The sequence below is a fragment of the Zootoca vivipara genome, chromosome 3 (assembly GCF_965207765.1).
Source record: "Zootoca vivipara chromosome 3, rZooViv2.hap1.1, whole genome shotgun sequence".
Taxonomy (NCBI): Eukaryota; Metazoa; Chordata; class Lepidosauria; order Squamata; family Lacertidae; genus Zootoca; species Zootoca vivipara.
The window spans coordinates 41,536,196-41,563,370 of record NC_142586.1 but is presented as its reverse complement, the minus strand read 5'-3'; the positions used below and the strand labels follow the sequence as shown (position 1 = coordinate 41,563,370).

Sequence of the window (27,175 nt, the reverse complement as noted above, 5' to 3'; positions counted from 1 at the left end):
GTCTCCAGGGCCAGATGAACTACATCCAAGAGTATTAAAAGAACTGGCAGAGGTGATTTCAGAACCACTGGCAAAAATCATTGAGAATTCCTGGAGAACAGGCGAAGTCCCAGCAGACTGGAGGAGGGCAAATGTTGTCCCTATTTTCAAAAGGGGGGGAAGGGAGGACCCAAACAATTACCGCCCCGTCAGCCTGACATCAATACCAGGAAAGATTCTAGAGCAGATCATTAAGCAAACGGTCTGTGAGCACCTAGAAAGAAACACTGTGATCACTAAAAGTCAGCATGGGTTTCTGAAAAATAAGTCATGTCAGACTAATTTGATCTCATTTTTTGACAAAATTCCAAGCCTGGTAGATGAAGGGAATGCTGTGGATATAGCCTATCTTGATTTCAGCAAGGCCTTTGACAAGGTGCCCCATGATATTCTTGTAAAGAAGCTGGTAAAATGTGGGCTAGACAATGCTACCATTCAGTGGATTTGTAACTGGCTGACTGACCAAACCCAAAGGGTGCTCATCAATGGCTCCTCTTAATCCTGGAGAGAAGTGACTAGTGGGGTGCCACAGGGTTCTGTCTTGGGCCCAGTCTTATTCAACATCTTTATCAATGACTTGGATGATGGGCTTCAGGGCATCCTGAGTAAGTTTGCAGATGACACCAAATTGGGAGGGGTGGCTAATACCCCAGAGGACAGAATCACACTTCAGAATGACCTTAACAGATTAGACAACTGGGCCAAAGCAAACAAGATGAATTTTAACAAGAAGAAATGTAAAGTACTACACTTGGGCAAAAAAATAATGAAAGGCACAAATACAGGATGGGAGACACCTGGCTTGAGAGCAGTACATGTGAAAAGGATCTAGGAGTCCTGGTAGACCACAAATTTGACATGAGTCAACAGTGTGATGCAGCAGCTAAAAAAGCCAATGCAATTCTGGGCTGCATCAATAGGAGCATAGCGTCTAGATCAAGGGAAGTAATAGTACCACTGTATTCTGCTCTGGTCAGACCTCACCTGGAATACTGTGTCCAGTTCTGGGCACCACAGTTCAAGAAGGATACTGACAAGCTGGAACGTGTCCAGAAGAGGGCAACCAAAATGGTCAAAGGCCTGGAAACGATGCCTTATGAGGAATGGCTTAGGGAGCTGGGTATGTTTAGCCTGGAGAAGAGAAGGTTAAGGGGTGATATGATAGTCATGTTCAAATATATAAAAGGATGTCATATAGAGGAGGGAGAGAGATTGTTTTCTGCTGCTCCAGAGAAGCGGACACGGAGCAATGGATTCAAACTACAAGAAAGAAGATTCCACCTGAACATTAGGAAGAACTTCCTGACAGTAAGAACTGTTTGGCAGTGGAATTTGCTACCAAGGAGTCTGGTGGAGTCTCCTTCTTTGGAGGTCTTTAAGCAGAGGCTTGACAGCCATCTGTCAGGAATGCTTTGATGGTGTTTCCTGCTTGGCAGGGGGTTGGACTGGATGGCCCTTGTGGTCTCTTCCAACTCTATGATTCTATGATATGACTTGATTAGATTGGAACTGAGGGTACTTACATTTTCCAGAAGTCTCGGGTCTCCTAAATAGAGTGGGAATGTTCATAGAGGAAAATCACTGGTACTTGCAACCTTTTCTCCACTTGGTGATATGTAAGATCACCTTCCCATGGAAAACTGAGCCCTTTGGAAACAAGGTTCTGGGGAAACATTCAAGATGCTTTCTTGGCAATTCTCGAAGTCATGAAGTTATTTCAGCTATATAAGTAGTTGAGGAAGAGCTTGATGGTGCAGGTCTCTCCTCAGAGACAATGGACTGGTTCTGCTTTCCATTCCTGCAGTTTAAATGACAGTGACGATGAATCTATTAAAAGACAACAGATAGGATACCAGACAAACTCAGCCCTACCAGTGAGACTTTCTTCTGAGTTGGCCTGCAGAGGAATGCACCGTTAAGCACTTTTAAGTCCATTGATTTCAACAGATGGATAAGGCAAGTTTCTCTCATTGAGGGGGAAAAACTGTCTGTGGTGTCACTAGATTTTGCCAGAAGGTGACAGAAATGTGTGTGTTTTTACCACTTACAGAAACATCATTTTATAAAATAGACAGCAAGGATCATGATCTAAACATGCTCTGGGTTTGTTTAGAAGGCAGCGTAAAAACATGATTAAATTCAGCTAAGCCCAGCCACCGACAATGAGATTTATATCCAGTTGCTATGTAAGTATTTTGCATTGAGACCCCACAGCCTTGGCACTTCTGTTCCTAACCTAGAAATGAAAAATAAATGGCACAAGACCTACAGCTAGAGATGCTCGCTTTATTGTTTCTATTCAGAGAAATTATTCCTGTAGGGTCTCTTGGTGAAATCTTCCCAACATCTGCCTCCACAGTTCGGTTTTTTAAAATTTTATTTCCCCATCTGGGGGGAAAAAGCACATTAAAAATACAATAAAACACATTTGTTCTGCCACTCTGCACTAAATAATGGACTAAATGGCTTTAATTTAAGTGACAAATTGGTACAATAATGCAACGTATGACCTCAGAGACTCTGTCAACTGCTGACCCTTTGGAAAGGGAAAGTTATAAGAATAACCAACTTTCCCCCTCTTTTCTTTGTAGTGTACTTTGCAATTTAACACTGAACTTTTTTCAGATTCATTTTTTTTCCTTTGAGCTCTTGCAGAAGTCACTTTAGGCAAAAAGTCACCGCTGCATCCGCCTTATACCTCGGAGATTGTGCCATCGGCTTCAGCGGATGCAGGATCAAATGTTACATCTTTGGCCAGTCATAAATGACAGACAGAATATATAACAGGAGAATGGCTATAGACACAGCGAATCTTTTAGAGATCCAATCCTCCCAATAGAATAACGGCTGCTTCCCCTGTATAGTGCTGTCAGTACTGCTTTAAGAAATAATTTGGGATTGCAGGGAGGGGGGGAGAGAGAGACGAGCGGGGAACCTAAAGTGCCTGGCTGGGACTTTTGTGTTCATTTCACATCTGGCCTTTTGGTGAGAAAATTGCATTAAACAATCTGGGCTTAATAGGGTGAATCTGTCTTCTGTGACATCTTTAAAAAGATAATATTTCCATTTATATAGACTGTAAAAAACACAAACACACACACACACACACACACACACAAAATAACATTTCATTATACGCATCGAGGTGCCATAAAAGTACCACCTATCTTAATCAGCCGAACCTCTCTTCCTGCATCTGCCAAGGAAATAGTGTGTGCAAAGGCCAAGTTTTATAAGAGCACCCCAGCATTAAACAATGTGTCCCCCCCCTGGGTTCCATCTGAGTTTCCCCACTTGGTCTGGATTGGAGATTATTCATCCAAGTTAATTATGGAATAATTTCATTGGGAGAAATAATATTTTTATGCTATACATTTCCTTTTTCATCTGGGTTCTTCTTCTCTCCCCCCCCCCACCAATATATTCATTGATTTTATAAGATTAAACAAAACATATGACATACAAAATACAGAAATATTGTTGTTGTTGTTGTTGTTGTTGTTGTTTAGTCGTTTAGTCGTGTCCGACTCTTTGTGACCCCATGGACCATAGCACGCCAGGCACTCCTGTCTTGCACTGCCTCCCGCAGTTTGGTCAAACTCATGTTCGTAGCTTCGAGAACATGGATCAATGGATCATGGATCAATGGATCAATGGAACATGGATCAATGGATCATGGATCAATGCCTTGTCATGGCGAAGGGGCTTGAATAACTCAGAGAAGCTATGAGCTATGCCATGCAGGGCCACCCAAGATGGACAGGTCATAGTGGAGAGTTTTGACTAAACGTGATCCACCTGGAGAAGGAACTGGCAAGCCACTCCAGTATCCCTGCCAAGAAAACTCCATGAACAAAGACAGAAATATACACAATGGGAGGGGGGGGGACCACTAAAAAGAAACACAAAAAGAATAATCTTGTTCTAATCTAAATTCCAACATTGCTACGTTGTGCATCTGTTTGTCCATTTTGCTCATTTGACAACCTGGTCAAAAAAATGGGAGAAGGCAGGGGACCAATTTCCCCAAACTGAAGCTCTTCTAAACATCTTCCCGGCGAGTGGGATGGACTTGTCTTCTTTAACAGCATACAGTCATCTCTCTAGCCTAAATAAATCACTAGTTTAGGTGAAAGAAAGGAAGGATTAGTTTACCTTTAATGTTGGTACTAGAAAAAGAAATGCAAGGGGCAAGTCAAGATTACTATATTTAATATGTTTTCCCTTTGGTGTCAATTATTTCAAATCCAGGTTTCAGTTATTTCTATTAAAGTGTGGTAGTTATTGAGACCATGAATACCCTTACGGAGATCAAAGACTGCTGTAAGATTGCTCAAGAAATAAATTCTTTTCATTTATTCTTTGCTGGCCCTTGAAGTAAAAGTCAGCGGAGCCCGTGATGGAATAAAATGTGATTTGCCCCTTCCTCAACTCTCCATGGTTCTTTCCCTTTTTAAAAGAGCTAACTCTTGGCATGATAAAACAAACTCCACAAAGAATCTGCAACCATGTGATGTACCATAAGCAAGGACATTTGATGTAAGAATCAGTCCTCTCCTTTCTTTTTTTTTAGAACAAGCAATCTCATTGCAAAGAGAAAGTACCTATGGTGAAAACAAAGATAAAAGAAGCCATTTAATACTGTGAACCCAAACATGTGTACTTAGGAATATGCCCCATTGATTTCAATAAAATATGCTTCAATTCATGATGGGTCATATGCTGCAGAAAAATGGGGGGACACAGATGTGCAGACAAATAATACTTTGGATTTCTGAAGTGCAGATGCACCAATACTACCAGCAACAATTATATTATGGGCAAGAACCAGCACCACCACAAATTCCCCATGTAGCAGGTGATTTGGTCCTTTGTGTGCTGAGACTGGAGTTTCTTATGGAAATTTAGGAGTATTTCTGACTCAGCTACATTTGTAATGATAAAGCACATTATATGCATTATAACACTGTGACACTACTTCAGCCTGGAATTCTCCACCTTCCCCTAATAATAATAATAATAATAATAATAATAATATTATAATAATAATAATAATAATAAAATTGTTTTTGTTGTTCTCTGCCTGTGAATGAGACATTAGAAATCTTTTCTTCTTTCTTAATTTGTTTTGCATCAAGGCATATCAAGTTGGTGTGCCAAAACATCTTCTATTCATTTGTAAACACTTGGGCTGGCATGCCTTAAGGGACATCTCTTGAGCTTCGTAGTGTACAAAGTTATAGAGACAGAAACTCTAACCTCAATCTGAGAATCCAATGCGAACAGATATAAAGCTGTTATAGGCATAAAATGTTCCAGAAGGCAATTCATCATGACATTGTGCTGGTGTTTTCTGAGAGGTCACAGTTGAAAAGTGTCACAGAAGAAGTGTGTGGTCTGCAGGGATTTGAAAGACAGCCAAGAGGTCACTTGAGAACAGGAAGAATGGAGCAATTTCACCTTGCCTCATACATACTAAACATGACTCAAGAAGTGTTGAGGTGCCAGGAAGATTTTAGATAATTCATTTTAAAATTGCTGCATCTTAAGCAATGTTCTCCAGGGATTATGACTGTTGCAGACTCTTAAAGACATTCATGCTTTGCTTTTCGATAACAGAAATATGGATGAAATAATTAAAAAAAAAACATTAACAGCATTAGCCTTGTTATTTTTAATTTGTTTTAAAAGTTTTGTTCTTCTAGAGCTTACTGCATAATCTGAAAGTGTGGTCTTGTACCATGTACGAGTCACAGTCCTTTGAGAATGGACTAATTCAAGGGTAGCCAACATGGGGCCCCGAGATGCTGTGGAACTCCAACTCTCACCAGCCCTGACCATGCTGGCTAGGGCTGATGTGATAGGGAGTCCAACAAGATCTAGAGGGTCTAGATCAGGGATTGCCAACCTTCCTGAATGTGTGAATGGGCACATTTGGAATTTTGTGTGGACACCAATCACAAAATAGCACCCCCAGGGGCATGGGAATAATGGGTACCGTATCTTAAAGAGCAGAAAAAGGAGGACCCTCAAATGGTACAGTGGATGAATATCAGTATAATGACTGGGGCTGCAATCCTACATCTGCAATTCTAGGATGAGGCTGCCCTCATAACATCTACTTGCTTGTAGCTACGCCTTGTTGAATTTAGAAAGATTTACTTATGAGTATACCTGCATAGAGTTGTACTGCAAAAAGAGAGTAAAAGAGTGGTGCCCGAAAGGATGTGATAATAAGCATTGGGATGGGCAGGCAGAAGCCCATTTTTGCATGTGGATCTTCCTTTCTGGATCAAGCCATATTAGTATGTTTTCAGATATAGCCATTAGTGTAAATGCCTTTTGTGATTGAACGAGGTGGTAACAGCTGGGCTATGTACCTTGTAATTAAATACATCAGACATGCAAAAATGTGCACAGGAGTAGGCAAAATTAATTAGTTGAAAGAGCCCTGTAACACTCTGTGGTTAGACATCTCATTAATTAACTAAAGGGCATTTTTTAAAAAAACCAAACAAAACCAAAAAGCCTCACACAACAGTCAGAAGCATAGCTGCCAAGTTTTCCCTTTTTTCGCGAGGAAGCCTATTCAGCATAAGGGAAAATCCCTTTAAAAAAGGGATAACTTGGCAGCTATGGTCAGAAGTTGGGTCTTCTTTCTGTTTCATTCATTCACGGGAGCATTTGCTTCACACATGTGCACATTCTAGTCTTCTTCTTTTTAAGGCAAAGCAGGATTTTTATGGATGCCAAAAAGATATCCGAAAAAAAAGTGCTGGATCCTTGGGCTGTTTGTTAAAATGGGATCCAGGGAGAGCAGTTCGTGTGGGAAACAGCTTTTGGTGTGCGGACTGTGTGTCATATAGTCAGGCCATGCCAGGCTGCTGCCTGTGGGGAAATGGGATACCTATGAAACAGCATGCAGTATCAGCTTCTGATCTCAATACAGCAGCAGCCTTGCATGATCAGTGGCATGCCCAGCTGTAGCAAAGATGGAGATTTCTGCTTGGCCTCAGTAGATAAGGGTGCAGGGGTGTTAAAACAAGGGGTGGTTCTAATGTAACCTTAGTAGCAAGGCTGTCACATCCACCTGACGGCTCCACATGCTGTATATGTTACTTGAGGCTCATTTTGAGAGGCACACTAAGGTTGCTCACCATGCCAATATCATCCCTCTCTGAAGAACTCTACCTCACACCTCTCTGGGGAGTAGGGATGGGGAAGATACTCACCTCAGTTCACATTTAATGTAGTACAGTGGTTAGAGTGTTGGACTAGGACCTGGAAGACCAGAATTGCTTTCTATACCCATTTATTTTCCCAATTTCAATCCAACCATTCAGATGCTAAGGGAACGCATGGGTTCACACGAACCTGCCATGCACACATAGCCTTTCCATTCATTGTGTGACGAAGCTCCCAAAAATCCCCCCTAAATAACTCACAACTCACACATTATTTTAGGTTTGGGTTTTTGGTATTGTTTTGGCCACAATTTTATTTAAAATACAATTTTATTCTGAGTGTTGGCTTAGGCTTTGGTTAATCCATCTGTCCTCTCTAAGGGACAGGACCATTTCAGGACCATTCCATCTGCCCCTCTTGGGGCAGGACCAATTCCATCTGACCCATTTGGGACAGGACCATTCCATCTGACCCCCAAGGGAGTGGAGGTACTGTTCAACAGGCACTCTCCCCTCAACCCCGGAATGTCCCCCAAGGTTTGGTTCTGTAATGGCCCATCATTCCCACCTGGCGGGTATGTGACTAGAGTCTCTGAGCCCCAAAGCCTAACGGCCAACCTAACAAGTTGTGACAATTTGCTAAGCAGTAGGCAAAAACCAAATGGCAACAGCCAATCAGCCAAGTGGCAAAATTCCTACTGGGCCCCTGAATACAGGCGACCCCTGGAAAGGCAAAGCAATGTCAGGCCTATAGAAAGCGGCGGGCGGGCGGGAGATTCAAAGGCTATTCGAGAGTGGGCTAGAAACGAAAGTACGGTAACTGGGCTTAAGTAAGGTCAGCCTGTCAATCAAATACAGCTACATGCCCCCATGACTCAGCCTGAACTACAGCCCACCCCCTCCCAGATTTCTTTAAGCTCTTCCGCAATACCCAATGGGCTTTTTAATGCAGGCTTCTTTGCACATGCGTAGCTGTTGAACTACATGAGGAAGCTCCTTTGATGACTGACAGCACTTGCAGTGGTTTGGATCAAGGACCAACGCCATGGAGCGCTACCTAAATTCTCATTCTCTCTCTCTCTCTCTCTCTCTCTCTCTCTCACACACACACACACACACACACACACACCGACCTTTCAGATTCAGCAGCAGTGTTGAAACAAACTTTCCCCCTCCACAATGTTTTCTCTGACTCGGAGGAATAAGAATATGACCCGCAGCAGGCAGGCAATTATTTTATAAACCTTTTATTCCAGTGAGAAGCAACCGTAAACCTGTCAGTCTCAGATCTGCCAATCTTTGCTAGCTTTATTAAATGAGAAGCAAGCAGTAATCAAAATGTGAAGAGCTTAGACAATATTCACTCAAGTGGCCAAGAAACAAGATGTTCCATTTGGCTTCACCTCTAGTCAAAATGACCAATCCATCAACAAATGTTAAGTCCTCCAGTTGTCAGCAAAGTGTAGGACCTGCTTCACAACTGGCTGAATTTTTACAGCACCTAATCCCTTTGTTTAAATCTGAAGCCATGGCCTGAGAAATGCAGATGGAAGGAGTGGTATAAGCTCCAAGTTCCCAGTTATACAATGACCTCAGGCTAGGCTAGTTACCATCGAGAGTAGAGAGCTCTTAACTGGCTTGAGTAGGCCCAGCATCAGCTTTGAAGAAATCGGCACTGACACTTCCTCGGTTCTGCTTTATAATCTCCTTGCTTCTTCTTTCCTCTGGATGAAGAGAGCATATACACTTAGTTTCCAAATGCAAACCCACAGAGAGAAACAGTCCTGAAATTCCTTTCTCGCTTCCCTATCTGAAACCTAAAGCAGCTTAAAATTGTTTGCCTGAGATGAGAGTTGGGATGGTGTTGATGATTTCTGTCTTGGAAAGCTTTTTGAGATAACAGTCAAGTTCAACTTTTGCTAAGCCCCTCTGTGAACTTTTAGGATATAATCTTTTTAAAGCTTAGGCTAAATCTCAGCTGTGTGTTAAGCAGAAGGTATCTTTAAGCAAGCTTTGCCTGTGAGGCCCCCCACTCCCTCCCCACACCTTCACAATGCTTTATATTTTAAACATTTCAAGAACCTCTCTGAGTGTTTGAAAGAGTCCATCTACATAAAACGTAACACAGAGCAAAGACATCTATTAAAAAAACAAAACAAAAATGAAGAAGCAAGTTGATCCAGAATAAGGATTACAATAGCATATGAAGATTTTACAATAAAAGACAAAAAAGAAGATAGCTGAATATTGGCATTATACTGGACGGTCTAGTCTTGAACAAATAAAACCCAATGTTACAATAACAGAGCAATCCTAACCTCTGGGTGAGGAGCAGCATTTTGGAGACAGATCCAAAGCAGCCAGTGCCCCAACCTTCCCCAAAATGCCCCATTTCTGACCAGCTACAGTATCTGTGGTCTAAACCACTGAGCCTTGGGCTTGCCGATCGGAAGGTCGGTGGTTCGAATCCCCGTGATGTGGTGAGCTCCGGTTGTTCGGTCCCAGCTTCTGCCAACCTAGCAGTTCGAAAGCACGTCAAAATGCAAGTAGATAGAGCTCTTCACTGGCAGGCTTTGAATAAACATGCACAACTTTTTATTAGAAGAATATGAACAAATAGGGAAATGATAATTGTATAACATGAATAAATAAATCAGATAAGGGAGCTGAGGGAAGTCCAAAGAGGGTGGTAGGGGGGGTGGGGAGGGAGGAGGGAACAATGTAATTGGTTGTAATATTGATAAATTGTATTGATTTGAATTTTATTAATAAAAATATTTCTTTAAAAAAGTGCAAGTAGATAAATAGGTACCGCTCTGGCGGGAAAGTAGAAGGCATTTCCGTGCACTGCCCTGGTTTCACCAGAAGCAGCTTAGTCATGCTGGCCACATGACCCGGAAAAACTGTCTGTGGACAAACGCCGGCTCCCTCAGCCAGTAAAGCGAGATGAGTGCTGCAACCCCAGAGTCATTCGTGACTGGACTGAACTGTCAGGGGTTCTTTACCTTTTTTTTATCCAACCGCTATACTGATTCAGAATGATAGGAAGAGCATCAGAAAGTAGCAGTGCTAGGAAGGCTTGGCCTCCACAATTCAGTTATTCCTGTGACACCTCCTGGACCCCAAAAGTCAGAAACGTTCATGAGGATTAATGTGTGAGCAATCCTTCTGTTTTATACTGAGCCAGACCATTGGTCCTGCTGACCTTGCATAGTCTGTTCCAACTGGCAGACATTGTTTCGATCTCTGCTCCCGAGATGCTGGGAAGTGAATCGGTTACTCTCTGCATGCAAAGCATTTATTCTACCACTGAACATTGGGCAAGAATTCCTGTCCAGCTAGCTACCAGCACTGAAATGCTTGCTCCCATATTTCGTATTATATAGCCTGGTAATAGCAAGTTAACACAGCAATGAATTCAATATACAAAGGTTACGTTTCCAGCAACCCTGAAATTACACTGAAATCAAGAATTTAATTGACTTTTCAAACCTATCCAGGAAGAAGCTCATATGGGCTCTGCTATAATTTTCATCCTGCTTGTCTCCCACACTTTTTATAACCTTGCTTTAATGCACTTTTGAAAGCAATGAAGCTCAAAGAATCCCAGCAAAAGAATGTTTTATATCCCTAAAGAACTTCTGAGCAAAAGTTACGCCACCAGCTGTATTCCTGGCAATACTCGCTGAAGAGATAAACTAGCTGTAGCAGATTCCAGTCCAGGACACTTGGAATATCAATAGGTTGCGGCAGATAATATGCAGTTCAATGGGCCCAAGTGATCTATAGAACAACGGTATTTCTCTTCCCTGAGAAACTTCATTATTTCTATATATGGTACTAATTTGCTTACAAACGGTCTGGATATATCCAGGGAGAGTGTTCAAGTGTTTATAGCCTGTGTAATCCATAATGAGGCCAGGTTCTGTATACATTTTAAGCCAATTTAGACTCATTTACTCTACAGAGTTTACAAATAATAAAACTTGTCCCCTCCCATATCATTATGCATAAGGTACGACAAAAATTAATAGACCTCTCCGCAAGATTCATATGCTATCAATACCATAAATTATGTGTTTTCTTTTTTAAAAGGCAATAATAGAAGGAAAAAACCTGGAGCGATAACAATATGTTAATATTTTCTCTACTGAGTTCCTTTCTTCTGCATTCATCCTTCGCTATAAAATGGCTTTAAGAATTTGATTTCACTTTCAGTATAGAATTATTACTCCTTTAGTCACGTAATCAATTCCATGTGCACTGTATTTCTGCTTCGGCCAAATTAGGCATTTCTAAAAGGAAATGTTCTCTTTACATTAGGCCTCCCAAGCTGAAAACAGTTCACTGGACATCTCATTGTGACTTACCTGACATTATAATTTCCCTGCTTTTGTTGACCCAAATAGTCAGCAAAGGATCATGAGGTCTAGAAAGCTCCTGGTGGAGACTCCACACATAGCAAGACACACATTGTATAGGTTTTTTCCCCTTTGTGTCATTAAACTATTGATGATTTCTAGTCATGACCAAAACAAATATGTAGCACAAACTTAAAATCCATAAAATCAGAGATGATGGAATTCTCTCCCACCGAATGATGGCCACCGACTTGGATGTCTTTAAAAGAGGGTTGGGTTGAAGGCAGTAATGCTTCTGAACAGCCGTTGCAGGAAACCCTAGGAGGGGAGAGTGCTCTTGTGTTTGGGTCCTATGCTTGAAGGTTTCCCATAGTCATATAGGTGGTAACTGTGCGGACAGGATGCTGGAACAGATGGGCCATTGGCCTAATCTAGCAGGCTGTTCTTGATAGAGACTACATTCTAAAGGATTTAGTGAGGTGGGTTTTCCTGTACCAGTACTGCAGTCTAAGCAGCGATCAAAAACATGGAGGCCACTGAACTTGAGAAATTATTTACCATGACATCAGGGTTTGAATACTGCTCGAACACATGCACGTGTCTCCGTAAGTAGATTGGACACAGAGTGCAAAACAGGATTGTGAATGAATGAAAACATTCCTGAATGGTCTCCACACAAGTGTTGTCATTTGCAACGGCACGCAAGGTACACAAACAGGAAGAAGCAAAAAGAAAAAAAGTTGATTCATGAAAGGAAATGGAAGTTTCATGACCCTTGGGGATCCAGGAGATCCTGGAAGTTAAAAAGAGATTATATCCAAGGCTATTGAAGCTGGACTTGGGGGGTGGGGGGAGAAATTCAGCCTATATGAATGACAATTATTGTAAAATATGGAGAAATACAAGGTCAAAGGAACTAATGCTGAGGTGCTGGTGAGGATATTGATAGAGGTGATATTGTTCTGGAAGTATATTGTGAATTCTGTTCCTTTGATGTCCTTGCTCTAAAGTAATGCCAGATGTACCTATTTGGGAGAACAATCTCAAGGTAGTATCTCCTTTTAAGAGTGCTTCGTTTTCTTCTGTTAGGTGTCTGTTTGGTGGTGGATAACTCTGAGGTCTAGCTGGGCATAAACAGAGACACAAACACACAGAGACAAGATTTACACCACAAAGATCTTGGTAGGATAAAAACTTCAGTGAAATAAAAATGAATGGGATGTCTGACTAGATTAATAGCTTGTGAGAACTGAGTAAAGTTCCAGGTTTCCAAGTAGGCTGCAGGTAGTTCTTGCCACCCGCCCACCTCACTCCCCCAAACACCCCATGGACATAAAACAGCAGGTTCAAGCAGACAAGGAACGTAAACAGAAGAAACAATTCCAACCCTGCAAATGAAAACCTTAAGTGAAGCAGACAAAAGTGGTGGGGGATGCATGCTCACCATCACACTTCACTTTTCTCAACAGTGCAAATCAGCAGCTAAAGATGTTTCAGAATTTAAGAGGGTATTGCAGGCAAGCGATTTGCTCAGCCCAAACAGTCATAGCAAAAGAACATACAAGGTCAAAGCAAAGAGGAAGAGTGGTCCTATTAACACAACAAAAGGGTCCGTATCAAAGCAATCTCTGGATCAATTACATCAGTGGAGGTGCCACAAATGTGATTTTCAGAGGGAGAGAGAGATGGAGGGGTGTTATGGCCTGGAAATAGCCCCTATCAAATTGCAGATGAGTAAGGCAGCTGATAAATACTCAACTCCTGGGCAGAATTTGAAAGGGTGGTCCTATTAATACCAAATACATAATAAAAGGAAAGGAAAGGAAAATGAACAGCCTTCCACGGACCGAGCATGGAGTAAAACTAATGTGACTATAAGCATGTGCTGTCATCAGTGTGACCCTTGAGCCAGAAAAGCCTTTAACGTTTTAGTTTTTTAAAAAATAAAAAATATAAACCATTGATGTGCTAGGTGCAATTTTTAAAAGAATGGACTTTTTTCAATTAGAAGTGAAATAAAAAGAGCAGAGGTTAAATTTAAAAAGTCATGATTACTGTATTTAACCAGTTTGCCTTTTGAGAACAAAAATATTAAAGCTGCAGAGCAATGGAAATTGAGTAAAAGGACTCAGGTATTCTCTTCCAGCCTCTGTCACTGATTGCTGCTGGAATCATCTCAGCAAGTCAGTGATAATGTGCAAAAAGGGTCACACGATGCCACTATTTTTTTATATCTAAAAATGCCTCGTGTCAGAGAATGGTCAGTCAGAGGAAAAGACTACATAATAATCTAAAGTTCCCTCTAATTATTTTTTTCCTTTTAATTTAGGGTTTATTAAATATATATTGGAAGGAATGATGAAACTTCCTGTGGCCATTCCTCTGCTTGCAGTCCCAAGCATGGAATATTAATAGCACAGGATATATTATTGGATTAATTTCCTATTCATAATGTATAATATATGAACAGAATAATTTTCCATTTGCACTTATCTTGTTAAAAAGTATTGGAGTTGCTTGTTACTACCTAGTATACTGCTTAGAAGAATGAGCAATGACATCTCCGGTTCAAATTTCACTGTTTTCACAAATCCTTTCATAGCCTTTTGAACATCATTGTTTCTTGGCCTCAGAATTCCCCCTGTAAAAATCTGTAAAATGGGAATGAGGAAACTTGTCTGTGCTATAGGGCTGTTGTTAGGATTCCTCTGATAATATAATTATGAACCTCCCCACCTTCAAGTGTGTCTCTCAATTTCTCCCCTTCACCCACCTCGGTGAAACCTTCTCCCTAATCAGTAATCTCTATGCGTCAGAATGCTCTGCTGTTATTATTTTTTTAAGTGTCTCAATGTTGGGACTTCAAAGGTCTTTACACCTGATTTCCTTGTGATGTCAGGTTGGCAGCCTTGCCTACATGTCAAACTGGGTCTGCAAGACTAATCCTGATAAAGATCTCACCCATGGAGTCAAAAACATTCTCATCCCTGTTGTAGGTGATCAACAGAACCACTGCCTGGAATAACCCATACAGGGAACTGTTGGGATATGCCCCCCCCAAAAAAAACCCACTCCTTTCACTGTGACAAGATTAAAAAGTGCAAACTAGCAGGTTTGCATTTAGTTTGCACTGAATTAATTTTGCATTTGGCTCGAAGTGCCAAACCTGAAATTCTTTGGCAACGAAAAGGGTGACAGAGGAGAAAAGGCAGATCTGATTTCAGATTTGTGTGGATTCTGGCCAACGGACCTGCACTGGGACTCATCACTGTAATGTCTCCCAATGTTTTTGCTGCAACCTTTTACTGCTGTGTCAACTGCCCGCCCTTTAAAGCGCCTGATTTCAGTGGGATTTCAGCAGTAACCTGTGGAGTTGGGGAGAGGGAGAGAATGTGAAGCCGGCAAATTTCATTTTAATGAATAAAGATAACATTTCCTCTGATGCTTTCTTATCTCATTACATCCTTTAGATCCTTTCAAGCCTGATTTAGAAAAATGTTAAATGCAACCCCGGGCTCAGGCCTCCCCCTTCTCCTGCACCAATTATAGCTGACAGGTTCAGGGACGAGTGGTTCAGAGCAGTGCTGAATTACTGGGGTGGTCTCCGGACTGCGAGCTGAATGCAGCACCGGGAGCAGAAGGCACAGCAGGCGAGGCCAGAAGGAGGGGAGAGATTTATTCCTTTGAACGTCTCCTTAAAGCAGGGCTGGAAACGGGGTTCTGCCGAGGAGCCAAATCATTGCCTTATAAAATCCACCATCTGTCCCATTATCCTTCCAATGGCAGCATGAACTTAACTTACTAGTAGTTTAATTCTAGCCTAACCAAGCATGTCAGTGCAGACTGCAAAATAGCCAAAGGGGGAGGGGAGAGTTAACAGCTCAGCACATTGCCTTCATATACGGTTTGCTGTTGGCCACGAAATGCAGAAGGTTTTCTGTTTGACAGAAAAGGGGCAACCTGCAGGACCAACAGGGAATTAGGGGAATGAGAGGATCATAAAGAGATCAGAGTTTGGCTGCAACATTGGATAAAGTATGCAAAGAATTGGCTGATGCAAAGTTCCTCCAGTTTCCCTGAGTCGGTGTAGGTTTGGCTGAAAGCTGACAAAAGAGAGAGCCCGCGGGACCTGGGGTTCTAAATTTATGGTTGTCAAGGAGATGCAAGTCTGAAATGACTTCGAAACCATTCATATATGTGCTCTTGACTAGAAGTGAAAAGAAACAGCAAGAGCAGCATGAAGCGAATGCCTTTGACTCTTCCTTTATTGTGCCCTTTCATTTAACATGACCAGGAAGACGGGGTTGGGGGGGCGGGGAGGTGAAGACAAAAGAAAACACACAGATCCCTCACCAGGAGGCAGCCCTCCTCAGGGCACATTAAAGTCAATCTGTTTACTTGGCTGAGTAAGGTGAACAGGATTAACCCGAAACAGACCCAAGCTATTTGAGAGTTCACTGGTGTGAAAACTGCAAAGGAAAATACTAAAGAGGAAGGCTTGGGTGGTTTTCAAGAAAGGTTAGTGGGGGTTATTGTCTTCTCTCTCTCTCTCTCTCTCTCTCTCTCTCTCTCTCTCTCTCTCTCTCTCTCTCTCTCTGTGTGTGTGTGTGTGTGTGTGTGTGTGTGTGTGTGTGTGCATTGCAAGCTTATTCTTCCCTAATTAAGATAAATTTACTCATGTCAGGTTTCAATAGAAACCTCCCATACCAATTGAATTAAGGGAACTGATATTGCAACAAGTTCCTCCTCCATCAGCTAGCTTCCCCCCCCTCCAAGTCAGTGTTTTACATTCTCCACTTCCCCATGTGGAATGAAGTTCTACCACAGCCTTTAATTTACTGAAATAGACAAGGTCAACAGGAGAGTGAGGAGACACCCAAACAGAGAGTGCTGGGCTTTCAACCATCATCAGTTCACATCAAAGCAAGCGATATTGATGACTTCGGATAGCTGGTGGCTACTACGGGTAGTTACTGCACAAGCTCTGCTGTAGCTAGAGAGAGGTGCTGGAGAGAAACTGTAGGACGGCTGAGTAAAGCTAACAAAGCAGGGATGGGGGACCTTTTTCAGCCTAAGGGCTGCATTCTCTTCTGGGCAACCTTTCAAGGGCCATATGCCAGTGGTAGGCAGGGCCAGAGGCAAAAGTAAGCGGGGCAACAAATGTTGCTAGTTTCTTCCACACCAGCCTCTCCATTCTATATCCAGCCAAGCACGAGGCATTATCAGAGTCCTAGGATAAAGGGCACAAGTTCACCCAGGCAGAAACATTTGGGATTGGGATGGAAATACAAGGCCCCAAGGATGGGTATGACCTGGAGAGAATTCCAGTGACCAAACAGGTGCCTGGAGGGCCACATTCATTACGCAGGTTTGAGATTCCCCATTGCTGTTGTGAAGGATTCAGACACCTCCGTTTTGAGTCAATGGTCAAGAAAAGCGTGTGGAATGAGGCTGCATCAATTCACCCCAAAGGAAAAGGCTTGCTCTTTGAGCCCCCCCCCCTTTTTTTGGCTGTTGACTCAAAACTTTGGTGTCTATATCCTTTACCAGCTCTATATCAATTGCCCTACAGCAGGCATCCCCAGACTTCGGCCCTCCAGATGTTTTGGACTACAATTCCCATCTTCCCCAACCACTGGTCCTGTTAGCTAGGGATCATGGGAGTTGTAGGCCAAAACATCTGGAGGGCCGCAGTTTGGAGATGCCTGCCCTACAGTCTCTCTCCTGCTTCAGTGAGGCTTGTCTAGTAACTTGTAGCCACCAGCTATCCAAAGTCATCAATATTCATTTAAGCAGTCGTCTTCTGGTTATCAGTGCGCATTAAAGAAACATGAATTATTCAGAATACTAGAGAAAAGTCACATTGTGGCCAAAACGCTTGCAAGCTGCTTAGGATTCCTGCACTACAGATCTTGCTGCAAAGCAGTCCAACTAGCAATAGCATTTTGAGTTGAGATCTTTCCCCAGTTTGCATGTGTATTGCAAATGTTTCTTTCTTTCTTTCTTTCTTTCTTTCTTTCTTTCTTTCTTTCTTTCTTTCTTTCTTTTTGTTCTACCACTTGTCATTTTGGGAGGCAGGGGAGGAGAGAGAGAGAGAGAGAGAGAGAGCAGCCTCACCCAGAAGAACAAGCTGGGGAAGACACAAAACAAAGCTGAATACACCAATCCAATTACCAAATAGGACTATGGTAAAAAAAAAAAGTATGTCATGACCATAGCTGCCAAGTTATCCCTTTTTTACAGGGATTTTCCCTTATGCTGAATAGGCTTCCTCGCGAGAAAAGGGAAAACTTGGCAGCTATGGTCATGACCCTTATGAAAATTGACCATTCAAAGGCCTGTGAGGGTTGTGCTGTCTGCCTTTCCAATGGATGAGAGGTCTGGGAGAAAACAGTGGCTTCTATATGCCCCAATTCTGCATCTCAGTTCAACTCTCACAAGATACTGGGACTAAATCTCAGGTCTATGTGACATAGCTGCCAAGTTATCCCTTTTTTTTAAGGGATTTTCCCTTATGCTGAATAGGCTTCCTCGTGAGAAAAGGGAAAACTTGGCAGCTATGCTATGTGATTCGGTTAGCTGTAGACTCCAAAGGTTGCTTTCTGCCTCTTCAACTCCCTCATACTCCCTACCACCACTGTGACGAGGGTACTAGTTTCCCCCAATTAGTTAAGGACCTTTACAACCATTTCTCCCACCACCTCCCAAAAGTCTAATACTTAGTTCAAAAAAGAAACTAAAAGTGTGTGTGTGTGTGTGTGTGTGTGTGTGTGTGTGTGTGTGTGTTTTCACCACTGCACATATCCACTTATTGATACTGTATATGTATCCAGGGTGAATGCAAAGCAAAACCAAAAAGACATATGGCCACTCACTCATTACATTGGGTATGGTTTTGCCAACCAAAATATTATCATTCATGCTGGGAAATGAATATACTAAATGGCCCTAAAATGAATCAGAATCCCATTCTGCATATGAATAGGTACTTCTCAACATCTTGCATCAGTTCTTGAGTATACACACTGTTCAAACTAACAGAATACTCTTGTGTTTTGCTTCAATAGTCCTATATGAATCATTGTTCTAAAGCACAAAGCAATGCACTCATACAATCTGCTCGACGATACACTGAGCACTACTTGCCAAGATTCAGACGTGTAGTTTATTGCGCTAGTTTTCCATACAATCTTGGTACTTCTGTCACAATTTCTAACACTCTTTTTGCATTACAGTATCTGTTGTATTATGGGACTGCGGCTTTTTGTTATAGTGCAGGCATCCCCAAACTGCGACCCTCCAGATGTTTTGGCCTACAACTCCCATGATCCCTAGCTAACTGGACCAGTAGTCAGGGATGATGGGAATTGTAGTCCAAAACATCTGGAGGGCCGAAGTTTGGGGATGCCTGTTATAGTGCCATTATCACATTAAATTTTAAATCGATGGAGAACATCGGGATTCTACCCCAAATTTCATCACATGACCAGCAATGGTGTGATCATGAAAATTGCAGTGCAATTCTCCCTTGATTTTCAAAGTTAATGGAGTTGCAGAGATTCCCCCCTCCCCGGAAGCATTTAACAGAGAAATGAGTGCCAAATTTCCACTAGAATCCACCAGATTTCCAGAAGTGGCCATTATGTGTATGGATGATTTAAAAATTACCAAGTAGGGAAACACTGGGAAAATGAAATGAAGTGCTGTCTGAATGCAACCACAGGATTGGACTTCAGCCATTACAGAAAAAGTTACTTCTTGCTACAAGCAAAGCAACTCTGTATTATCAGATAATTAAGGAGAATGAAATATTAAACAGACTCAGGACATTTTCTAAGAATTGTTTTCCTGTTCTGCGCTCCACCCTTTTCGGCACCCCCCCCTTCCTTCCTCTCCTTTTATATTTGCCATCTGAGAGCTAGTTGACCAAAAGAACCTCCTGGGCACATTACTATTCCTTGCTGCATTGCCTGGAAACAAGAAAGCAAGAAGCCTGTCGTCAATTAGAAAGGTGATGATGAGCCATCCAAAAAATAGGCCAGCAACCGTGGTAAGTGCCCCTGCGGTTCGCCAATTACCGAAATTATTTTCAGTGCTTTTATAGAACAGATACGGTGAATACAAATGGGAAGCACATGCTGTCCAGAATGAAAGGAGGTGGTGAAAATCATATTTTGTATCAGCACAAGGAATTGCAGGGGCCTATGCTGCATCTCCTCACCCACCCGGCCTACACCTTCCAATTTAAGGAGACATTTGAAGTTTGATCCTTACTTCCATTTCCCAATCCTGATCCCAGTCCTCTTTGTTACAGTGATATCCTACATGTCCTTGACTTCAGGGTATCTATCTAATAGGCAGGAGGGCTGCTTTGTCAATGGCCAATTAAGGTATTTTGTGTTGGTTTCTCATAGGGCTGCTAAAGAGTTGAACAGGGTTGGCATAACATGCCTGCAGTGTCAGCTCAGGATTTGATTTGATTTTTGAGGGAGAAGGATTTACACAAAAGCCTTATCCCTGGGTAGCTTCACCTCCTTGCTGCTACCCATTTACTTGTCTTGTCCCTCTCAACTCAATAGAGGGCGAAGCAAACAGAGGCTGCTAGTCATTCTCCTTGCTCTTGTCATCAATCACTCCCTTTCAGAGGGTAGGTGAGCAGGCAGGAAGAGCACAGAGGGAATGTGGCAGGATCAGGGCATTTTGGAATGAGAAATGGGCCCCAGACTAGGCAAAGGGCCTTGGCTGATGCCCCACAGGGCTGGCCCCTGTGCAATACTTTGTAATGAATACTGAGTTAGCGACAAGCATTTACAAATTATAGCCTTCTGAAGCAGACTGTGACCCTTCCTCAGTATTCTCTAGTACAGTGTTTCCCAACCTTGTACCTCCAGATGTTTTGAGACTACAATTCCCATCATCCCTAGCTAGCAAGACCAGTGGTCAGGAATGATGGGAATTGTAGTCTGAAAACAGCTGGAGGCACAAGGTTGGGAAACACTGCTCTAGTATGGGGAAAGAGTTGCTTTAACCCGAGTCTACTGGAGCAGCCAACCTACCTGATTCACCAGGTTTATCCACAGCCTGAAAGAGATCTCTTTATGAGGACTGCTCCCAGGATGCCTTAACTCAGGGTTGGGGAACCTTTCAGGAATGAACTTTCTGGATCTGTCAGATCAAGGCTGACAGGTTATTTCCTAAGGTCATCCACTTCAGCCAAACGGATATTTGGTTCATTCCAGAACGCAAAATGGAGGCTAACAGAAAAAAGCCACATACCATGGCTTTTGTTTAACTAGAAGTGCCAGGAATTGGATATGGGGTCTTCCAGATTATATGCTCTGCCTCTGAGGTGGGAAAGGGCTTAGCCTTTCCCTTTCAAAGTTCAGTCATGTGAAGGCGGCTCCACACATAAGACGGAGACAGTGAGGTCATGCCATCTTCAACTGCACTTGTGCCTGCCCTCCAATTCCTACAAGTTGTGCATTGAAGCTTGCTTAGGGGAAATGCTTGTTTCCAAATGTTTAATCGGAATCTCCTTTCTTGTTCCTTGATATGACATAGCTCCCCAGCTTACTCACCACTGACTGGGGAGCTATGTCATATCAAGGAACAAGAAAGGAGATTCCGATTAAACATTTGGAAAAACTCTCTGACAGTATGAGTGGTTCAGCAGTGGAACAGAGGCTGTGCTTGAGAAGCAGCAGCAACTGGAGGGTTTAGAGTTCTGACAGGTAACACCAATGACAAATATGTGTTTTTGTAAACATTTTTGTATGCATTCCTGAAGCGTAAGGGCTCCAGCCAGCCCCCTTATAGAATATCCAGTAGACGTACTAAATTCTGCAGTGTTTTATTATGCTAATTGATAATCTAGTGTGCTCCAAAGATTAAAGAAAAATGAAATTAAAGCTACCAAATCAAAGGGTAACAACTTTATAATGCCTCTTTAATTTAGGAAAATACAATTAGAGTCACACAGAGGCAGAATTGACTATGAATACCAAGAGGAATGTAATTGACAAAGTAAATGTTACAGACAAAAGCATAAAAGCAAAGAAAATGTCAATAAACTTCAGTGCCACTGATTTGCCTGAGTGGCCCCATTCAGCGTAAGAAGTTGACAAGTCCTTGGGGATATGCAATAGCCTAGCATGCTGTCATGACTTGTGCATGAAATTCATAGGATACTTTACAGGCATATTCTTGAGTTTGATCAGTGAAACGGTCCTACTTTTGCAGAGTTTGCCAACTGCACACTTACACAAGCCTTTGCAAAAAATTCCCAAACCTTGCTCTTGCTCAATATCAGCAGCAGATGTGTATTTTTCAGCCCAATTACTTCCATTTCTCAAACCCAGGTGACTGCCATGCTTACCTAGAAAACCTTTTTTCACTCACATGCTCAGAAGCAATTCATAGGAGCAGAGCAGGTGGCCTCCTTCCTGATTAAGAGAGATCTGACGCATGCCATTACCCTACTCAGCTCTCATCTTCCACTGGTGGCAGCTATCGTCCTTCACTGATGGCGGCTCCCTTCCTTTGCATGTCATCAGTCAATCAAACCATTTTTAGAAGGTTTGTTTCATTTCTGCTTCTGCTCATGACCGAATGCAAAAAGGAAGCCACTTACAATGTTACCAGATATAGGAAGCTGCCTTATTCTGGACTATTCCTCCATCTAGCATAGTGCAGCCTTTCCAGACAGGCAGCAGCTCTCCGGGCTCTCAGGACGGGTGGTGTCACCTTCTATCTGGTCCCTTTTGAACAGGAGGTGTCAGAGTTCTGCCTGGGGCCTTCATGCAAAACACTCAGCCATTAAGCTCACCCTTGGGGTAGCCACTGTCTCTCAGCCTAACATTGATATAATGATGAGTCAGTGAAACATGTATGCCACTATGTGTCCCTTGCTAAAAAGGTAGATTTAGTTACCGCTGCTACTACTATTGCTACTAACAGAAGTAATAATGTCATAATTGTGGGGTTGCTGCTGTTGTGCAGCTCCTTCCCATAATGCTCTGGTAATATATGTGTTAGAGGTGTTAAGGAAGAAACAGTGGAACCATCTGTGTTAATGCTGTCATTTTAAAATATATTTTAGTGCCACTTTAAAAAAAAAAAACCATTTCATGCAAGCTTTTGGGGCAAATTAATTTGGCATTTATTTATTTAGATGCTTTATTTATTAATTTAAGAATATAAATACTTAAGCATATAAATATATACTTGAAGTATTTAATGAAGCATTTATTTATTTATATACTTCAATATTTATAAACTGCACTTTCATATAAAATATCAAAAGGCAGTAAAGAACCCCAAACACAGCATTGTGTGTTCTTCTATTTTAGAGTCCACTCAGTTAAACAGAATCTTTGTAAAGGGTAAAGGGACCCCTGACCATTAGGTCCAGTCACGGACAACTCTGGGGTTGCGGTGCTCATCACGCTTTATTGGCTGAGGGAGCCAATGTGGCCAGCATGACTAAGCCGCTTCTGGCAAAACCAAAGCAGCGCACAGAAACGCTGTTTACCTTCCCACCAGAGCAGTACCTATTTATCTGCTTGCACTTTGACGTGCTTTCGAACTGCTAGGTCGGCAGGAGCAGGGACTGAGCAACGGGAGCTCACCCTGTCGCAGGGATTCAAACCGCCAACCTTCTGATCGGCAAGCCCTAGGCTCTGTGGTTTAACCCACAGTGCCACCCGCATCTCTAATAATGATGTACCTGTTACTAAAAACTATGGTGGTAAATTCAGGCTGCTCCCTTTTAAAAACTATGTCAGGTTTCACCTAATTCTCTCCAGTACTTGAAATCCTTTAATAAAAATGTATTATATATTAACACTAGTCTGTTTGCTAGTACAGAAATAATATATCTTCATGCAAATGAAAAGCTCACAGAATTTTGTTATGATTTCTTGAAATTTACAGCTGGCACATTTATGCAGTGTTCCTAAGGAAGCCTTCATAAGGCTAATGGGTCCTTGGAGGGGCCATAAATTAAACCAAATAGGTGGTTCACGCAGTAGGTGATCATTTCTTCTCCAGCCTCTATTTTTTTTAAAAAAAATCTGACTTCTCGTGTCTCTAGTCTATTATATCATCTGTTCAAATTTATTTTAATTATCATGTTTCAATCCTTGATTATATGCTAGATTAAATGCTAGAGTGAATATATCCTGAAGTATTTATTGACATCAAATGAAATATTTCAATTCATGAGACTGTTATAACAACGATTCCTTTAAATGCTTGAAAGTTCAAGTATTGAATTCATTGGCACTTAAATACATTTATTCATAAAAATGAAGTTATTAAAAAAAATACAGCTGGCTTTGTAATATGCTTCAACTTTTTAATTCATTCCAGAAACTGGATATTATATGCCAACTTATCTGCCTAAGCTGCCACTGCAATACATAATGCAGCCATTTATATTTTGTTATTAGCAATTTATTCATCATTGCTCCATGTATACAGGAAATGTCATACCACTCTCTGGCCATCTGCAGTGGAGGCGTGACCTTGAAGCATGGCAGAGTGAAGTTCAGGAGCTCCCTTCTCTGACAGGCTGCCATGGTGGCATATGGAGTAAAATGCATGGGTACCGCTTACTGAATCTCTTGCAACCCCTACCCTGCCCTAGCTTACTTCAGTTCAATAGGTCTTCCTATTGAAAGTGAGTGGGCATGGGATTGCATCTTTGATGCCTTGCAGTGAAGCTGGCAAATGAATAGAAATATGTTCATTTTACAAGACATTGCCACCCTTTGCCTGGTTTCCCCCACACTGTAGTAGTAGTGACTCTGTTAATGCATGGGCCTTCTTCACATACCACTAAGTGACAGTGGTCTAAAAGTGGTTCCCTCCTCCATCTTCTAACCCTACTTGTGTGGAGGGAGGGACAAAGCATGAGCCTGACTGTATTTCAGCCACCTCTGATAACTGTTAATGAATGTTGGGAGTCAAACAAATATGTCACTAAGAACTAGTGCTGCTGAATTTGATTTTTGTCATCCTATCTTTCTCTGGTCATGTCTTTTAGATTGTAAATTTGGAGGCAGGGACTGTCTTGTTTTGTATTGATTTGTAAGCCACCCTGAGAGCGTTTTTGGCTGAAAAGCAAGGCAAAAAAATGCTTAAAATAAATACATAACATTCCTTCATTGCCCATAACATATGTAACTAGTGGATTTTAGCCCGTTTAAAAACGGGCGCTAGAGGAAGCGGCCTGCCGGGACTGGCTTGGCGGTGGCGGGTCTTCCCGCCACCACCAAGCCAGTTCGCAGCGGGGGCTTTTCGCCGTTTGCCTTCCCCTGAGGGGGAGGCAAACGGCGAAAAACCCCGCCGCGCCGCAATTCGGCTCCGGGACTGGCTTGGCGGTGGCGGGAAGACCCGCCACCGCCAAGCCAGTCCGCAGCGGGGGCTTTTCGCCGTTTGCCTTCCCCTGGGGGAGGCAAACGGCGAAAAACCTCGCCGCGCCGCAATTCGGCTCCGGGACTGGCTTGGCGGTGGCGGGTCTTCCCGCCACCGCCAAGCCAGTCCGCAGTGGGGTTTTTTCGCCGTTTGCCTTCCCCTGGGGGAGGCAAACGGCGAAAAACCCCGCCGCGCCGCAAATCGGCTCCGGGACTGGCTTGGCGGTGGCGGGTCTTCCCGCCACCGCCAAGCCAGTCCGCAGCGGGGGGTTTTCGCCGTTTGCCTTCCCCTGGGGGAGGCAAACAGCGAAAACCCCCGCCGCGCCGCAATTCGGCTCCGGGACTGGCTTGGCGGTGGCGGGATGTTTCCGCCACCGCCAAGCCAGTCCGCAGCGGGGGCTTTTCGCCGTTTGCCTTCCCCTGGGGGAGGCAAACGGCGAAAAACCCCGCTGCGCCGCAATTCGGCTCCGGGACTGGCTTGGCGGTGGCGGGTCTTCCCGCCACCGCCAAGCCAGTCCGCAGCGGGGGCTTTTCGCCGTTTGCCTTCCCTCGAGGGGGAGGCAAACGGCGAAAAACCCCGCCGCGCCGCAATTCGGCTCCGGGACTGGCTTGGCGGCGGCGGGAAAAAGGGGAGGAATTCCTCCCCTTCTTCCCGCCGCTGCCAAGCCAAAGCGGGCCTCCCTCCGCGCCCGCTGCCGCTTCGGCTTCCTCGGGTTCCCCGAGGAAGCGCCGTCCCATGCCGGAGGTGTGCGGCAAGGCTGCCGGGGGGGGGGAGCGCTTCTCTCCCCCGCCGCCTCACCGCGCACCTCCAGCATGAGACTGGGCTTCGGAGCGGCGGTTGGCGGAGCGGCAGTTGGCTGTTCCCTGTGTCCCGAGAGCACGGGTCCAATCCCTGTGTCCCTGGTTGTCCCTCCGTCCAATCCCTGTGTCTCTGGGGGACATGCGCAGTACCCCAGGGACACACGGGACATCTGGACGCAGGGACAACATGGACATTATTGTATAGGATTAGATGGTCAGCGCTAATTCAGTTGTCTCAATAGGTAAAAAAGAAGAAGCTCAGATTGAGGACATTCAGGAATGATCATGTTCCTGGCCTAGGTCATCTCCTTTGTCCAAGCAGAGACCACAGCATCTTAAAAAAGGGCTTCTTTCCCCTCTTTAACATTTTTTGGCCCATGCCTACATGCATGTTCCAGTCAAAGATGGGGAAAAAAACCAAGGGAAATTGGTGACTCATGTATGAGTCAATGCTGGCTTTAGAATCTTAAAGCATTTAGCTAAGCGCTCAAACCAGATACACTTTAGTCGTAATGAAAAAGGAAATAGCTCCCCTTCCCCCAAACTTTAGAATTTTTAGTATTCAGTTGCTCCCTGGAATCTCAAGTCTAGGAAGACATTCTGAATGAAGAAAATTGATAATATGATATCAAGATTTCACAGAGAGCGAGATAGCATCAAAGATTAATGCGAACTCTGTGGGGATGAATAAAATAGCACACAGCAAAAAGCTGAAATGATACCATTTCTTATTCAAGCAGACTTCCGTTGCCTTTTTAGTAGGTAAACATGTATCTGCCTCTACAAGATCAGGAACGCCTACTGCCTGGGAAAAGCAGCCTGAATTTTATTACTGAATTTTATTGTTGATCTCGGGTGCTATATATCCTGATCTCTGATCTTCAAGAGACAGAATATCCTGCTCTCATTATTATTATTTTTTAATGCATAGCATCTTGATGAAAGCATTGACTTGCCTTACTGTCTTACCTATACACAGTCCCTATGTACAAAATCAGATTTTACACTTTCCACTGGTGGAGGACGGCGGGGTGGGGCTAAGCCATCTTTTCACTTATTCTGGCAAGACAATTTTGCAAATGACCCAATTAAATAAAAGCTGCAGTAACCCTAGGGCTCTCTATTGACAGTTATCTCTGTGGAACTTCAGTGTGACATAGCCAAAGATCATGAATTCTCTAATGCTAATTTACACACCGGGAGTCAAATAAGGTGCTTCTTAGGTATCAGTTGGTACAGTGCATCAGGTATCAGGCACTTGTCATGAAATAAATTATTCATTTCACATAGACACTTGCTATGTAAATGATAGCCCATGTATATTAAAACCATTTAGCTTTTAGAATAAAATGGGCAGCTGAGGCCATATGAATAT

At 43.1% G+C, this 27,175-nt stretch overlaps 1 long non-coding RNA gene across 2 annotated transcripts in view; it reads right to left on the bottom strand.

Annotated features, from left to right (window-relative positions):
• Positions 1-1,409: 1,409 nt before the first annotated feature.
• The window catches only part of LOC132591889 (uncharacterized), a 242,124-nt gene continuing 216,358 nt past the window's right edge, over positions 1,410-27,175 (bottom strand). For both annotated transcript variants that reach the window (XR_015949303.1, XR_015949304.1), the window contains one exon: positions 1,410-1,837. This is a non-coding gene — a long non-coding RNA (uncharacterized LOC132591889). The remainder of the gene's footprint in view (positions 1,838-27,175) is intronic.